Source organism: Delphinapterus leucas, chromosome 20 (assembly GCF_059928025.1).
Source record: "Delphinapterus leucas isolate spDelLeu-1000000601 "Yukka" chromosome 20, BTC_Dleu_Yukka2, whole genome shotgun sequence".
Lineage (NCBI taxonomy): Eukaryota > Metazoa > Chordata > Mammalia > Artiodactyla > Monodontidae > Delphinapterus > Delphinapterus leucas.
In genome coordinates this window covers 57054152-57070325 of record NC_143148.1, presented here as the reverse complement: position 1 = coordinate 57070325, position 16174 = coordinate 57054152, and the positions used below count along the sequence as shown (strand labels likewise).

Genomic DNA, 16174 nt, shown 5'->3' with positions numbered 1-16174 from the left:
CTGGATATACCAACTAGTCAAGAAAATTGGAAAATGTGAGTTTATTCAGGGTCGGATTCCATTTGGGGGAAATGTCATTTCTCCTCAAGAGATTCATATGGACCTTATCTCTCCATACCACATAAAAGATATTCTGTACTTGCCAGAAAGTTGGAGAGAGGCAGATGACATGGCCATTTTATTTTTTTAAAAAAGGGGGGGGGGTAGTGAGTTCTGCAAACCACAGACAAGTGAACTTGACATTGGGCCTGGGAAGCATTCAGGCCAGATAACTCATGAAAAACATCTGTGACCCCTCAGAAGAGGAAGCACTGACGTCAAAGACCAAGTCATGCTGGCTTAAGCATGAGATTTCAAGCTATGAAATCTATAGACTCGTAATTCAAGGAAATATGATAGAAGTAGTGTATTTGCACCTGGAAGGTATATTTACCAAAATTCTTTCAGTAATAAGTGACAGAAATCCCGGCAAACTGGTTTTTCAAAAACTGAAAAGTTCTGGGGTTGGCCCAGCAGGATCCAGGGGCCAAGTGATGTCATCAGAACTTGGTCTCTCTCCCCTTCTTGACTGCTTCCCTCTGAGCTGGGCTTCATTCTCAGATCAGGTTCTTTTTATAGAGTGGTCTTGCAACAGGCTTATGTTCTCTCAACTCAGCAGCCCCTGTGGAAAAAAAGAATTTTCTCCTTCGGTATTTCCAGCAAACGTCTCAGGATTTGGTCTGAAAGGTCCAGCAGCGCTCATGTGCTCATGCCCTTAAACCAACAGCTGAGGCCAGGTGTTGGGGATTGGCCCCACCTAACTACTGGGTGGAGAGGAAGGGAAGGGTGGGTGCCCATGGGAAACTGAGGTTCTCTTGCCAGAAGAAGAGGGGTGGATTTGGGTCAGGCAACGGAAAGCAACAGGGGCTTCCCTGGTGGCGCAGTGGTTAAGAATCCGGCTGCCAACGCAGGGGACAGGGGTTCGAGCCCTGGTCCGGGAAGATCCCACGTGCAGCGGAGCAACTAAGCCCGTGTGCCACAACTACTGAGCCTATGTGCCACAATTACTGAAGCCCACGTACCTAGAGCCCGTGCTCCGCAACAAGAGAAGCCACCGCAATGAGAAGCCTGCGCACCGCAACGAAGAGTCGTCCCCACTCGCCGCAACTAGAGAAAGCCCGCGCGCAGCAACAAAGACCCAGCGCAGCCAAAAATAAATAAATAAATTTATTAAAAAAAAAAAAAGGGGAAAGCAACAGATATCCGGAACCAAGCATTTGCTAAGATATCTTGTGATATTGTATAATGAGCATGAAGAAAAGGTGGGAGAAATGGTATATTCATTTGATGGGTGAATCAATATTCAAAATACTTTGATTAGAGGATGAATCCAAAAAAGAACTATACAGGATAAAGCAGGCAATGTGGCTTCTCCACTTTTCTATCTGTTTAATTAGTCTCTGAGCTCCACGACAGGTAGGAACTTTGGTTTTGCTCACCCCCGTGTCTGCAGCACTTAACATGGTTCCGAGAGTAGGCGATTAAATATTTGTTGAATGAACCAACATAGGTTTAAGATAAGGATCTGGGGGGTGGAGGTGGAGGAAAAGAAGAGGACTGAGTTGTTGGAGCCAGAGCACAAGTGGGCAGGGACTTGCTTCCAGGCAACTTGGTGGATCAGGTCCTGGTAGGAGGAGCTGGGGATCACATCCCAGGTGAGCCCTCAGGACTTGGTATAGAGCTGCTATGTATAGCGCATGGCCTCTGGCTCCTTAGAGAGTGAGAATGTTATGGTATAAAGAGCAGGATCTTCAGAGCTGGACAGAATGAGGTCTGCAGGCTAGCTGTGCTCTGCTTCTTTGGGGCGATCACTTAACTCTGAGCCTGTTTTCTCAGCTGTACAAAGAGATCGTACCAGTTTCACAGACATGAGGATGAAGAGAGTCTATGAGGCAGTGAGGCTCCTCTCCTAGCTGTACGACCTTCAGCACACTCCTTAAACTCATTGGGCCTGTTTCTTCGTCTGAAAAAGGGGCCAACCATGGCATGTTCATTCATTCATTCAATGCATATTTATTGAGTCGCTGCATTTTGACAGTGAACGAGACCAACAAAATCCCTGCCTTTCACGAGGCTTGCATTGCAGTGAGGGATAAACAATGGCATAACTAAGTGACAGAGGATGTTAGCTGACTTGTGACCAGGAGCAAAGCAGGGAGGGGGAAGTGAACTGTTGCAGGAATGGGAGAGAGGGAGAATTTTTCAATAGGCTGCCGGGGAGGAAGATGTGCTCCGAGTCAAGTCCTGAAGGGCATGAGAGAGCAGGCTTGGGACATCCAGGGGACACAGAGCCCCGAGCACAGGCCTGCTGCCGCAGCAGGCTTTACCCACAGCTGGAGGTGAGGTGGCCCAGTGAAAAGGAATTCAGGAACATATCATACCACTTTGGGTTTTTGGACTTCCTGGGCCTTGTTCAACACCATGGGTTGTGGAGTTTCAACCTTCTGGCTTCCTGATGCAGTCAACATCACGATCTCAGTGGAAAAAGTAAGAAACCACCCAAACTCCCTTCTGAAGAAACTTCTGATTTTCCACTGTACAACCAACCGTTGGAAGTCTCTCTCTCTCTTTCTCCCACTGTTTACTTAAGGTACAGCATACAAATCATAAATGTACGTGGCTGAATTTTTACCAAGTGAACACTCATACAACCAGCACCCAGGTCAAGAAATAGAATATAACTGGCACCCTAGCATCCCCACCTCAGTGGTCTTCACTGCCCTGCCCTGTCTTCCTACACCAAAGATCAGTTTTGCCCAAGTTTGAGCTTTTTATTAATAAAATTATACAGTATGTACTCTTTCATGTCTTGCTTCTTTTATTCAGCATCCTATGTGTGAGATTTATTTGTATTGTTGTATGTAGTGTGTACTTTCATTCTGTACCGTAGTTCACTGTATACGTTTACCACGATTCATTCGTTCTAGCCCCAAACTACAAACAACCTAAACATCTCTGAACAACACTGTACCGCGTATTGTGGGAACATTCTAGCACAAGTCTTTTGGTCCACCTTCAGCAGGTACTCCTAACAGCTGTCCTGGGCGGTTTAATCACCACATTCCTACCCCCAGCGGTGAAGTGTATGGAAGTCCCAGTTTCTCTACGTGTTTGCCAGCACTTGTTTTTTCACGTTAGCCGTTCTAGTGGGTGTGTAAATACGATTTCATTGTGGTTTAAGTTTGCATTTCCCTGATGACTAATGAAAGTGAGCATTTTTTCATGTTTTGGATATTCTTTTGTGAAGTACCTGTGTTTTGCCAATTGTTCTACTGGGTTGTCTCATTTATTTTTAATCTTTATGTATTTAAAAATGGACACATGGTTTACAAGCTTAACAAGTTACAGACCTATTCCTTGTATATTTTTCCAGGGATATTCTTTTTTACACAAATACAGTTTTACACTATGGACTTAATATACCTCAGAGGCCACTGCACACCACAGCATTCCATCTGTATGTATAACATACTTTATTTAATATACTGATGGCATACAGGGCGATGCAGCTTTTTGCTTCTACAAACATCCTACTGTAGCTACTGAAGTGCAAACATCTTTGTGTACATGGGTGAGTCCACCTGTAGGATAAATTCCTGAGTGGGACTGCTGGATCAAAGGGTGCGTACACTTAGATTTTTGTGATTCACATTTGCTATCTTGCTCTGCAAAGAGCTGAATAAATTGACAATGGCACCAATTTGGGCTGCCTTGCCAACAGAGGATCACCAAACTTTCATCTTTGCCAAGTCACTAGGTGAAAAATGCGGTCTCTTGGTACTTTAAATTTGCATTCATTCCTTTTACTTTGAATGAGGCTGAGGATCTTTCCACGTGGTTGAACAGAAGCTCCACTTTAAAAGAACTATTTCCTGGGATGAGTGGTTAGCTGGAAACTAGCTCCTGATGGGTAAACAGAACTAATCCTGAAGATGGGATGTTTCCCATCCTTGCAAGGGCCTCCAATGTTAGGTTTTTGGTTCTATGGGCCTTATGAAATCAAGGTGAGGCAAAAAACTGTGTTGAACCACAGTCTCAGAACGGGAAGAAACCTTAGAAATCAAGTCTGAGCTCATATTTTAGAGATTAAAAAAAAAAAAAAAGCTGAGGTTTGGAGAGGGGAAATGACTTGCAGAAGACCACATATCAAGTCTGTTGAGAAAGAGATGAAAATCCTTAAAAGAGTTGAATTGTTTTTGTCAACTGCTCTCATCCCTGTTAAATATTTTAATGAATGATTTTACTGTGCTATTTCCTTTAGCAACAATGCAATTGTAAAGTCACAATAAACAAGCCTATACAAGTGTGGGGACAGAGGAGAATTATGAGTCTTTTTGTGAAAGACTTTGAAATGGGTCAAAAAAAAATTATTGGGTGCCTTCAACGGACAACTAGGTGTTGTCATGCACACCCTTGGGTTATGTGGTTCTATGGATTTTTTTCTTTGCTTTAAGCTATTTATAACTCTATAGGTTTTGGAGAATCGAAAGCAATCCAAGTGATTCTGTTACCAAGGCTGTTGCCCCAGAATCATATCCCTGACCCTCCCTCGAATGGAAACCAATTATTCTTATCTAAGTTTCAGGAGGAAGATGCAAAGAGAAAAAAAATAAGAACTGGTTAGAACCAACCAGGCCCAAGATGGCCGAAGATTTGACTTCCAGTAGACCTTGAGCCTCATTATACTCTGACTGTAATATATTAGCATATGTTAAATGACACACCCACCAGGGCCAGGAAGTTGACGATTGCCATGACAACAACCAGAAAAGCCCATACAAGGACTGAAAAGGAGAGTTGCCACAGTTCAAGGTCCAAACCGCACCCCTGTTCTCCAGTAAGTCGGGAATATTCCTCCCACTCCTTCCAATTCCCTCCTTTTAACCTCGACCTGCAAATATATTCGGTGGCTCCCCCTGAATTGGGTGGAGAAGTCGATTTGCGAACTAGATGCCCCCTTTCCATTCTTTGGCCACTAAATACAGCTGGTACTGTTCCAGTCTCAGCACTGGTTTCATCGTTGTCTGTGCGAATCTGATCGGAAAAAGACAAGAGGTCTCGGCTGGGGCTAGGACGCCGGCGCAGGTCCAGTTGACCAACTTGGTAACAATTTTTGTCCACCGACATCAGACATACAAATGAATCTTGCCTGCTAGAAGTTCAATTGACTTCCCCATTGTAGAAGAAGCCAGAAGCAGCTACTAAGCAAATTCACTGCAGCCTTCCTCACTGCACACATGTGCCTGCCTTTCGGACTCATCTCTGAACCACATGTATCACCTTACCTACTTCCTCATGAATCAGTGAGTTAAATTAAATCTCTGACATGTGTTTATATTTGTATGACAGTCATGATTTAAGCATTTCTTTTTTTTTTTTAAAGATACTCTTTTGGGGGGAGGGATAAATTAGGAGGTTGGGATTAACATACACACTACTATATATAAAACAGATAACCAACAAGGACCTACTGTACAGCACAAGGAACTATACTCAATATTTTGTAATAACCTATAAGGGCAAAGAATCTGAAAAAGAATAGATACATATGTATATATATGTATAACTGAAATCACTGTGCTGTACACCTGAAACTAACACGATATTGTAAATCAACTGTACTGCAATTAAAAAAAAAGATACTCTTATTTTGCTCAAAGCAAGTATATCTTAAGCATAGCAGGCACTTGTCTTGATGTTCTCCAAAGACAATCATCCTTTCTTTCAGCCTATGCAAAAAGAATTGACCACGGATTGGAGGCCTACCCCACTTTTCTTCCTCGTGGGAATAAACAGACCAGGAGATAGGAAGCTCAGGGAGGGCTGACTGAATGCACAGCCCCATTGTGAATGCAGAGGTACAGTAACAAAATTTTAAGCTTTCAAAGTTCAAATCCTGATGATTAATGCACCCCTTACTTCCAAAAGCTGGGCTGGATAAGCATTTCTGGGAGTACGAACGGTAAATTGTGAAAAGGTGGCTTGCAGGCAGTGGGAGTCTGATAGATCCCGCAGCTGCAATGACTGTTTCTAATCAATCTTACAAGTTAGTGGGTACTTAAAGAGTTTAATAACAAACACTGAGCGCCTACTTCCTAGCCCTGCGGAAATTGTCCCAAATATTGTAGGAAATACCACTCCCACCCCCACCCCCCCAAAAAAACAAACAAAACCCAACCACGTTTCCACCTTCAAAAACCTTAGGACTTAGCATCTGGAAGGAATCGCTGGGATGCCATGGTTTCCAGGTCGCTCAGAGGGGAACCAGAGGCTCAGCGAATCAGGAATCGCGCATCCAATGGCGCTTCCCCTACTCCCCACGTGCTTTCTGGCTCCGTCGTTCCCACTCGCGCTTCTCCATTAACCCGTGTTCCGTCCTCGCACGCCGTACAGGTCACACCTAACGCTGGCTCAGAAGGGCCACCGCGGGCTCAGTAAACCCGGGCAGGAACTCCTCCCCGAGTCAAAAAGCCTAGCCGCGCGGCTTGGACCTTGCGGTAGCACGTAGCCCTCATCCTTTCTCTTCCGGACCTCAGTTTGAATGGGTCCCTTTATTCTAGCGAGGGGACCTTGCGACTAAGAGTCGCCTTTCTCTGGGAAATGTCAGTCTTTAAGGTCCTCTGTCCCAGAGGGATCCCGGCCGCTGAGTCCCGGCAAACCACCTCAAACTCCCTTCTCCGCTGCCGGGAGCGGCGCGACCGGAACTGCGCAAACGCGGCGCCGCTGACCACGCGAGGTTCACTTCCGGGGGTCGTGCCGCCAAGCTCTCCAGGTTGGGCTCTGTCTCTCGTGTCCGCTCGGAGGCCGCCTCCCTCCGACCGGCCCGGCAGGACCGAGCCGAGCCGCGGGGCCCCCTCCGGCCCGGCCATGAGTGCGGCCGCATGATGCGTCCCTGCCTTGGCCGCTGCAGTCGCCGCCGCCGCCGCCGCAGGCCGGGAGGAGCCGCAGCGCCGGGCGACCCCGCCCGGGCCTCGGGTGAGTGCGGTGGGCCGGGGCGGGCTGCTCGCGCCCGGGTCTCCCGGCCACTCCAGGCCCCCGTCCGCCAGCCCCGAGCCCCCTGCTCCCTTTCCTCCACCCCACCCCGCACCTACGACCTTCCCGAGTTCCTCGGGGCACCTCTGTGCCAGCTCGTGACTTCTCTTCCAGGTGTCTCCTTGTCACTCCTTAGTGCATCTTTCGGGGTAGGGCCCGAATTGCAGCCCCAGCTTTTTGCCTGACCTTGGGTGTGACACTCAGGGCTCCGAGCCGCGGTTTTCTCCTTTAATAACTAATAACGGGGTTGTCGTTGGAGTCAGAAGAGCGGCAGTAAATCCTGTGTAAGCTGTAAGGAGTAGTTTATAGGCATGCATTACAGTGGGCTTCCTCTGACGTCGCCCATGGTTTCTCGAATGAATGCTCCAGTTCTTCCCTCCCTTGTAAGTTTTAATTTTTCTTTTTTATTCTTTGCCCACCTTCTTCCTTATCTTCCCTTCCCCTGCCAATGATCTTTGGGGGATTGCCTGCCAGGGCACCTGGGACAGTCAGGTCAGCCTTCAGGGCAATGTTTGCATCTTTTCTTGCTGTCGCCAAGGCTCATCTCTCCTGAGGCGTCATTGCTGCCTGAAACTAAGTTTCTTTTCGCTGTTAGATGGACACACTTTATTGGCTTATGGGTAACCAGTTTTTTTTTTTGGGGGGGGGTGTTAAGAACTGTTGAGGTAGCTGCTTTGTAGCTTCTTTTACTGACCAGGTGGTGTAAAGGGCTGTCCAAGCAACGCTACAGTGTCTAATGTTTGCAGTCTGCTTAGTGTTTGTACTTAATGTACATAGATTTATCTGTCTTACTACTGCTGTCTCAAATGGTCTAGAAATCTGGGCCAATGTATATTTCTTCTTAGACTCTTCACCTTAAAGATGATGAATTTAATCTGTTGATACTTTCACAAATTTTATTTGCTTAAAGTCACCTTTGTAAAAGTCAGATTTAATCTTTTTGATTCTGTCTTAACAAGGTTTACTTATCTGAAGTTACCTTTTCAGAAAGCCACCTTGGGGACTTCCCTGGTGGCTCAGTGGTTAAGAATCCGCCTGCCAATGCAGGGGACACGGGTTCGAGCCCTGGTCTGGGAAGATCCCACATGCCACGGGGCAACTAAGCCCGTGGGCCACAACTACTGAGGCTGTGCTCCAGAGCCCGCAAGCCACACCTACTGAGCCTGCGAGCCACAACTACTGAAGCCCACACGCCTAGAGCCCATGCTCCGCAACAAGAGAAGTCACCGCAGTGAGAAGTCCGCACCCCACAACGAAGTGTAGCCCCCGCTCGCCACAACTAGAGAAAGCCCGCGCCGTAAATTTGCTTTTTAGGAAGTCAGAATACTTTTTTTTAAAAATATTTATTTATTTTGGCTGTGCTGGGTCTTAGTTGCGGCATGCGGGATCTTCGTTGCAGCATGCAAACTTAGTTACGGCATGCGAACTCTTAGTTGCGGCATGTGGGATCTAGTTCCCTGCCAGGGATCAAACCCAAGCCCCTTGCATTGGGGGCGTGGAGTCTTAGCCATTGGACCACCAGGGAAGCCCCAGAATACTTGATTAAAGAGAAAGGCTCTTGGGATATTTGAAAAACGGAATGGAACAGATGTCTTAAATTGTACCTCTTGAAGTTTCTGGTAAATAGAAGGGTCGAGTGACTGACATTATTTGGGTTGTGTGCTTTTAGGAGTGAGGCTGGTAGGTGGGCTTTTCAGTTGTGAGGTGGAGGAGCGTGAGACTATTTGATAGTAATTTCCTAAATAATTCATAAATCAACAACTGGAACTTTTTTTTTTTTTTTTTTTTTTTTTTGCGGTACGCGGGCCTCTCACTGTTGTGGCCTTTCCCATTGCGGAATACAGACTCTGGACGCGCAGGCTCAGCGGCCATGGCTCACAGGCCCAGCCACTCCGCGGCATGTGGGATCTTCCCGGACCGGGGCACGAACCCGTGTCCCCTGCATCGGCAGTCGGACTCTCAACCACTGCACCACCAGGGAAGCCCAACAACTGGAACTCTCTATGCACACATCTCACGTCAAAGCAAAGTGGGTAGAGATGCATACAGAAGTTTTCTTTTGTTATTTTTTATTTTTTATTATTTTTTTTTACCAATGACTCAGAGCCTGCCTCAATTACAATGAGTGAATTGGGAATTTTCAGCCTTGCTAATCAATGCACTATGAAAGCAGAAATCCTCTTCTAGAAAGGACAAATATTAGCATGAATAGAGTGACCCTCTCAGCGACAGAGAGAAAGTACTGAAAGGAGCTTTGTATAAGAACAGTCTTGAGCCAGTCAAAAGTCTGGACATGCTTTTACATTCTTTCTGAAACTTACCTGCGAGGCTTGGACCCTTTGGTGACATAAATCACATAATCTTTGTTAATGTGAGGCAATGGAACGAGCAGTAAGTTCACATGTGAAGTTAATGCTTGGGATGAACGGAGAAGTAGTTTTCCTGATGATTCCAGAATTTCCCTGCTCCAATCCATGCTGAGCAGCTCTACAAGATAGTTTTCTTAAAGCAGCTTTTTGGGGGTATGTTTCTTAAAAGTAATGTTTTAATTACAGAGGTAATACATGCTTGTTTTGTTAAAAAAAAAAAAAAAGGAAGTTCGAACACTAGAGCAGAGGATAAAGTATAGAATCTAAACACTCACTCTTGCTCCCTTTTGTCCCCAAAGCCAGTTTCCAGGGTCAGGTTAGCAACTTGTGTGTGACCCTTCAGCTGTAGCACCTGAGAAGAGTTTGGGCCACCTGCAGAGTTGGTCAACTACAAAGTTGAGAGGGAACAGTCCACACAAGACCACCGTCACTTCTGACACCAGTTGCAAGTCTGGGGGTTCGCCAAGCCACCCTCAGGTTCGATTACTAGCTAGAAGGCCTCACAGAACTCACTGAAAGCTGTTGTGCTCAGAGTTATGGTTTATTAAAGTCAGCCAGGTGAAGCGGCTCTCAGGACAGAATCTGGGGCTGTACCAGACATGGAGCTTCCATTGTCCTCTCCCCAAGGAGCTGGAACGTAACTGGCGTTGACACGAGACACTGTGCACTGGGTATTGCCAACCAGGGATGCTCACCTGAGCCTTGGTGTTTGGAGTCTTCATTGGGCTTCTGTGACATGGGCATAAATGATTGATTGATTGACCGCCCACAAGGTTGATCTCAGTTTCCAGGTCAACTGATACTGCGTGACCCAGAGCCCCACCCTAAATCATGTTGGTCTTTCTGGTGTGGCCAGTCCCCACCCTAAATCAGATTGTCAGCCGATGATAAAGCCCAGACCTTCATTTGAGCATGATTAAATTCTTTATTACACAGCATCCTTCCTTCATTCATGGTACCTTCCTTAAAAATATACTTTTTAAAAAGAGATGCAGACTCACAGCTATAGAACAAACCAGTGGTTACCAGTGGGGAGAGGGAAGGGGAGGGGCAAGATAGGAGTGGGGGATTAAGAGGTACAAACCATCATTAATAAATATGCTCCAAGGATATATTGTAAAACTCAGGGAATACAGCCAGTTTTTTTATTTTTTAATTTTTTTATTTATTTGCTTTGTTGCACTGGGTCTCAGTTGTGGCAGGCGGGCTCCTTAGTTGCAGCTCGTTGGCTCTTTAGTTGCAGCATGTGGGCTCCTCAGTTGTGGCAGGCAGGCTCCTTAGTTGTGGCTCCAGGGCTCCTTAGTTACAGCATAAATGGAATATAACCTTGAAAAATTGTGAATGTCATACACCTGAAACTTATATATTGTAAATCAACTATACCTCACTTAAAATTATATATATATGTGTGTATATATTATATATACACACACACTTTTTTTGCTTTACCATTGACAGAGGACTCTCCCTTATAGATCATAGAGCAGAGGCTGCTGGGAGAGTTCTCTCAACTTTGACTCCATTCCAGCTGAGATATCTCTGAATGCCCTTCAGTCTTTTTCTTCCCCTTGCCTCTGAGGAGGAGAAAACGCCTCCTTTCCAGCTTAACATGTGTCTGTACTTTGGTCTGCCTGTTAGGGGACGGCATTTAGTCACTTACTCTCATTTGCCTCTGATTTTTTTTCTCTTTCACTCACTTCTTTGCCTCTGTCTACAGACGTATTCTTGTTTTGCTTACTAGTTCATTCTATTCTTGAAAAACCTCTAGTAGAATTTTAATAATTGTCTGATAAATCCAGGCTCTTCATGGGGCCAAGATAATGCCTTATATTGGTACAGCACCTCACAGTTTTGAAAACACCCTGCAGTGGTTTGTACATAGTGGGTGCGTGGTAAATAGGCAGAGAGCAAGAGTCTTCTAATTGGAGGAAACAGCGGGAGCAGAAGCACAGAGGTGTGAATAGGCCCGGCAGGGGAAGCAGGATGAACGCTGCGTGGAAGAGCCTGGAAGGGCAGGGGAGCCAGATTCAGTGGCGCCTTGAATGCCATGGTCCCAAGGTTTGGCGCCTCTGTTGGTTAGGGTTCTACAGAGGTACAGCCAGAGGTGAGGGTGCCTAAGCTTGGGTTGTGAGAAAGGTGGGAAGGGAAGGGTCAGAGCTGTAAGCAGGAAGCGTGGGCAGCATGTAGGAATGAGGGAAGAAGAGGCCTTGTGTCCAGAGGTTAAAAGGCGCTTAGTAGTGCTTCCCTGGTGGCGAAGTGGTTGAGAATCTGCCTGCTAATGCAGGGGACACGGGTTTGAGCCCTGGTCTGGGAGGATCCCACATGCCGCAGAGCAACTGGGCCCGTGAGCCACAACTACTGAGCCTGCGCGTTTGGAGCCTGTGCTCCGCAACAGGAGAGGCCACGACAGTGAGAGGCCCGTGCACTGCGATGAAGAGTGGCCCCCGCTTGCCGCAACTGGAGAAAGCCCTTGCAGAGAAACGAAGACCCAACACAGCCAAAAATAAAAATAAATAAATTAAAAGAAGGCTCAACATTAAAAAAAAAAAAAAAGGTGCTTAGTAAATACTGGCTGTGTGAGGAGTGTTATCAGTAAATGGAAGGAGAGGCCGGCTCTGTGTTAAGCTGGTGGTTTGGGTCATTCTGGGACAGGGCGCAGTGCGTTTGCAGACCTAGTAATAAGCAGGGGCAGGCAGGGTAGAGAAGCTTCTAGTTTCTCTTGAGACAGGCTCTTACAGTATTTCTGGTCGGAACGTTTTGAATTCTTAGCGGTCCGTATTTCCCAGATTCAGTGGCCACGTTACGGAACATGTTTTCTGAAACCAAGTGCTCAGGGAGGTGGCGTGTTTTCATGGAAGAGCGTGGGCTTTGGAGTCAGAACAGCCCCGACTCCACGCTTTGTTGGCCGTGAGCTTGGGCAGGGTACTGCCGCTCGAAGGCGCAATTTCCTCATCCCTCAGCGAGCACCTTGTTTTTAGGGTAGTGGCGGGGTTCACCGTCATGGTGTATACAAAGGTCCTGACACATGGCAGATGTTCAGCAACTGGCCTGTCCTTTCACATTCCAGTATCTTATATTGTCGTTAACTTGCATCTGAGAGCTAGGTTCACTGTGAGCAGGTCAGATGGGCCTCGTGTTGCAGGTTTGGGCAAGTCTGATGTTACAAAAGTTCATTTCCTATTAAACAAAGAAACCCCATTTAGGAAGATAAGGAAAGAGGCGGGGATTCACCAGCTTGGTTCAGGCTCAGCTTTTCCCTGGGACGGGACACTTGAAGGGTTTGGGGACTCTGGGGTTCTTTTTGTCTCTGGCTTTGGAATTCTTCAGGGTTTAGTTACCATGTTGGGATTTTTAAAAATAGCTCCTCCGTTTGACTTTCAGGCTGTGGCTCTGGTGTGGGGATAAAGGTGGAAGCTTTGGTATTTGAGTACACGTGCCTTTGATGCTGCCTCGTGCAGCCTGTGTGCTCCCAGTGACACACCCAGAAAAGGCCCTGCCAGCGTGGGTCTCTCTCCTTCCTCCCCTTCTCCCTCTCCCCCCTTAACCCGTCCACGTTTCTCCCCCTTCAGCTCCCCGGACCGTCTGACCCCATCCCATCCCACCCCACCCCAGGCCTCCCACTTTGACTCTCTTTCTTACTCCTTTCCAGTTCCTGTGGGGTTTGTTTTTGCTTTTCCTTCTCTCACTCAACAAGGGTTTGCGGAGTTCGGGGTGTGCTGGGGATATTACGAGAACATTCTGTTGCGGTGGTGACAGAGGAATGAGACAGCCCGGGTGGGAGGGGAGGTAAGAGGTGCGGTCCACAGGCTCTGGGCCAGGTAGGGCTGTGTAGCCACAGGGTGGCCTTTGGGTTTTATTCTAACCGCAGAGGCAGCAGTTGGCTGGTCTTAATAGGTAAGGGAGTGGCAGGACCCGACTTATACCTGTAAAAACTGGGCCTGGGTGCTGATCGGGGAGTGGGTTATGGGTGCACAGAGGCAGTGAGTGTGGAAGCGGAGCGCTGGTTTGTGCTGCCCAGGCGGGGCAGCCTTGATCTGGGTCGGTGCTGGAGGTCCAGCCCACAGGACCTGCTGACGGGTTAGGTGTGGGGAGGTTGGGCAAAGAGTGGAATGAAGGGTGTGTCCTGGTTTTTGACCTTGGCAACTAGATGGTGGTGCCATTTATAGAGACGAGAAGGTAGGGTCAGGAGCTTTTGGTGGGTGGAGGGGTTTCTGCTTTGACCCTCCCGTGGAGTTGTTGAGTAACTGGACTGGAGACACCCAGTAACGCATTATTCGTTTGGGAGTTTCCCACGGGCATCTTTTCTAACTACATGGGACTGAGATCCCGTGAGATGATTTAGAGAGCATGTAGCTAAAGAGGACAACCCAGGACCCAGCCCAGGCACCACCACAGTTCGATGTCTGTGGAGGAGAAGGACCTGGCAGGAGGCTGAAGAGTGGCTGCCGGGATGGAGAAAAGCCCAGTGTCGTCCCCTCCCCACCCCCGTGAGATTGGCTTTCCTCTCCCAGAGCCTTGGCTCCTTGTGTGTTTCTCAGTTCGCCCTGTTTTGTTTTAGTTTGAAAGACCTTTCTGGAAAGGTTACATACGTTTACTGTTCACAGTGTGGACAGTGTGCCAGCACATTATTGAGACCTGGCTTTTGTTCACTTAATATTCCATTGGTTTTTTCCCTTAAAGGTTAATATTCTGTTCTTCAAATTCAGTAATTTGAGAAGAAAATACTGGTTCATGTGGCATACATTACTGGTCTGGTTTGAAAGCACGAACTAAATCTTTCATGACTGCAGATTGATGGAAAGAACATACAGGAACATAATTGCAGTGGCACTGAATGCACTGGAGCCAAGGCACTGGGGTAGGCTGTCTGAATGCTCCATTCTTTTTTTTTTTTTTTTTTTTTTTTGCGGTACGCGGGCCTCTCACTGTTGTGGCCTCTCCCGTTGCGGAGCACAGGCTCCGGACGCGCAGGCTCAGCGGCCATGGCTCACGGGCCCAGCCGCTCCGCGGCATGTGGGATCCTCCCAGACCGGGGCACGAACCCGTGTCCCCTGCATCGGCAGGTGGACTCTCAACCACTGCGCCACCAGGGAAGCCCAAGAAAGTTGTTTTTTTTTTTTAACTAAAAAAAAAATATTTTTTTTCTCCTCTGAATTCTTAAAATTCCACCTTACAGGCTTATTTTTTGGTCATGATTATGTATCTTACATCATACTAAGTTGAGAGAATATCAAGAAATTGAAGGAATGAAATTTAGACTAAATGATGACAAATGTACCATTGAAGAGGATAAATCTCTCTCTCACACACACACACACACCCCTCTGCCGACCTGGCTCCCTTGCACATCCTCCAGGCCTCAGGACCTCCAGTCCCTGCAGTTTCCTGTCACCTGGCTTCGCAGGCTGCTCCCCTTCGTCCTGCCCTCCATGCCGAACCCCCAGCCCCCTGCAGGGCTTTGGGTCCAGGCTGGGCTTGTGGATGAAAGGCCTGGCTGTTGTGGCGTTTATTGGGAACCGGGGTTCCAGCGCTGTCTGGCCCATGGTGCTGAGTTGCAGCTCTCTCTTGCCACCTCCCCTACCCGCCTTCCTTTTTCCAGCCTCAGTCGCCGTCCTCAGCTTTTCTCCACTTCCAGCGCCCACAGCCCACCTCCTGCCGCTCAGAACAGCGTGTGGGGTGGGATCTGCTTTAGCTCCGCGTCGTCCATCTTCTCTGTACTCTCTCCCCCACCCTCCCCCGCCTAGGGAAGAAGGGTCCCTCTGCTCTGTCAGCCCCTGCGTCTGCAGACTGGGACCCTTATTCTTTAAAAACAGAAAAAATGAGCCTATGTTGCTTTTGTAGTTGCAGGAAAAGCTCAAATAACCATAAAATGAGAAAGAAAAAAGCAACCATGCCAGGACCTCTTGGTTTATAGTTTCTTAATCTGATTGTTTAGTTGGCTTAACTAGGCATATCGTCTTCAGTCTCTTTTCATTACATCTCTTTGGGGCTGTCCTAGGCTTTTTAAAAGTGTGGCCTGTTCAAACCGAGAAGCAGCGTGGTGGGACTTGTGTGGAGGTCCCAGACTAACTGGGGGTCCGGGGTGGCTCATCTGTAAAATAGAGAGACCAAGTCCTTCTTTAGGTTCATCATAGCTTTTCTTTTTTTGAAAAAATTTATTCGTTTTCTTTTATTTATTTTTATTTTTGGCTGCGTTGGGTCTTCGTTGCTTTCATTGCGCACGGGCTTAGTCGCTCCGCAGCGTGTGGGATCTTCCTGGACCAGGGCTCAAACCCATGTTCCCTGCATTGGCAGGCAGATTCTTAACCACTGCGCCACCAGGGAAGCCCCTATGATTTCTTTCCTTCTACTAACTTTGGGTTTTGTTTGTTCTTTCTTCTCTAGTTGCTTTAGGTGTAAGTTTAAGTTGTTTGAGATTTTTCTTGTTTCCTGAGGTAAAACTGTATTGCTATAACCTTCCCTCTTAGAACTGCTTTTGCTGTGTCCCACAGGTTCTGGATCATCTTGTTTTTGTTGTCATTTATCTCTAGGTATTTTTTGAATTCCTCTCTGATATCGTCAGTGATCCATTGGTTGTTTAGTAACATATTGTTTAGCCTTCTTGTGTTTGTGTTTTTTACAGGTTTTTTTTCCCGAATTGATTTCTTTCTTTCTTTCTTTCTTTCTTTTTAATATTTATTGGGACTTCCCTGGTGGCGCAGTGGTTAAGAATCCGCTTGCCAATGCAGGGGACA

At 47.2% G+C, this 16174-nt stretch overlaps 1 protein-coding gene across 3 annotated transcripts in view; it reads left to right on the top strand.

Moving 5' to 3' along the window:
• Positions 1-6761: 6761 nt before the first annotated feature.
• The window catches only part of ZDHHC7 (zDHHC palmitoyltransferase 7), a 30671-nt gene continuing 21258 nt past the window's right edge, over positions 6762-16174 (top strand). For 2 of the 3 annotated variants that reach the window (XM_022583015.3, XM_022583012.3), the window contains exon 1: positions 6763-7014. The gene's annotated coding sequence lies outside the window, so the exon portion shown is untranslated. Of the gene's footprint in view, positions 7015-16174 lie in introns of all 3 variants that reach the window. The other variant, XM_022583018.3, reaches the window with a different exon arrangement.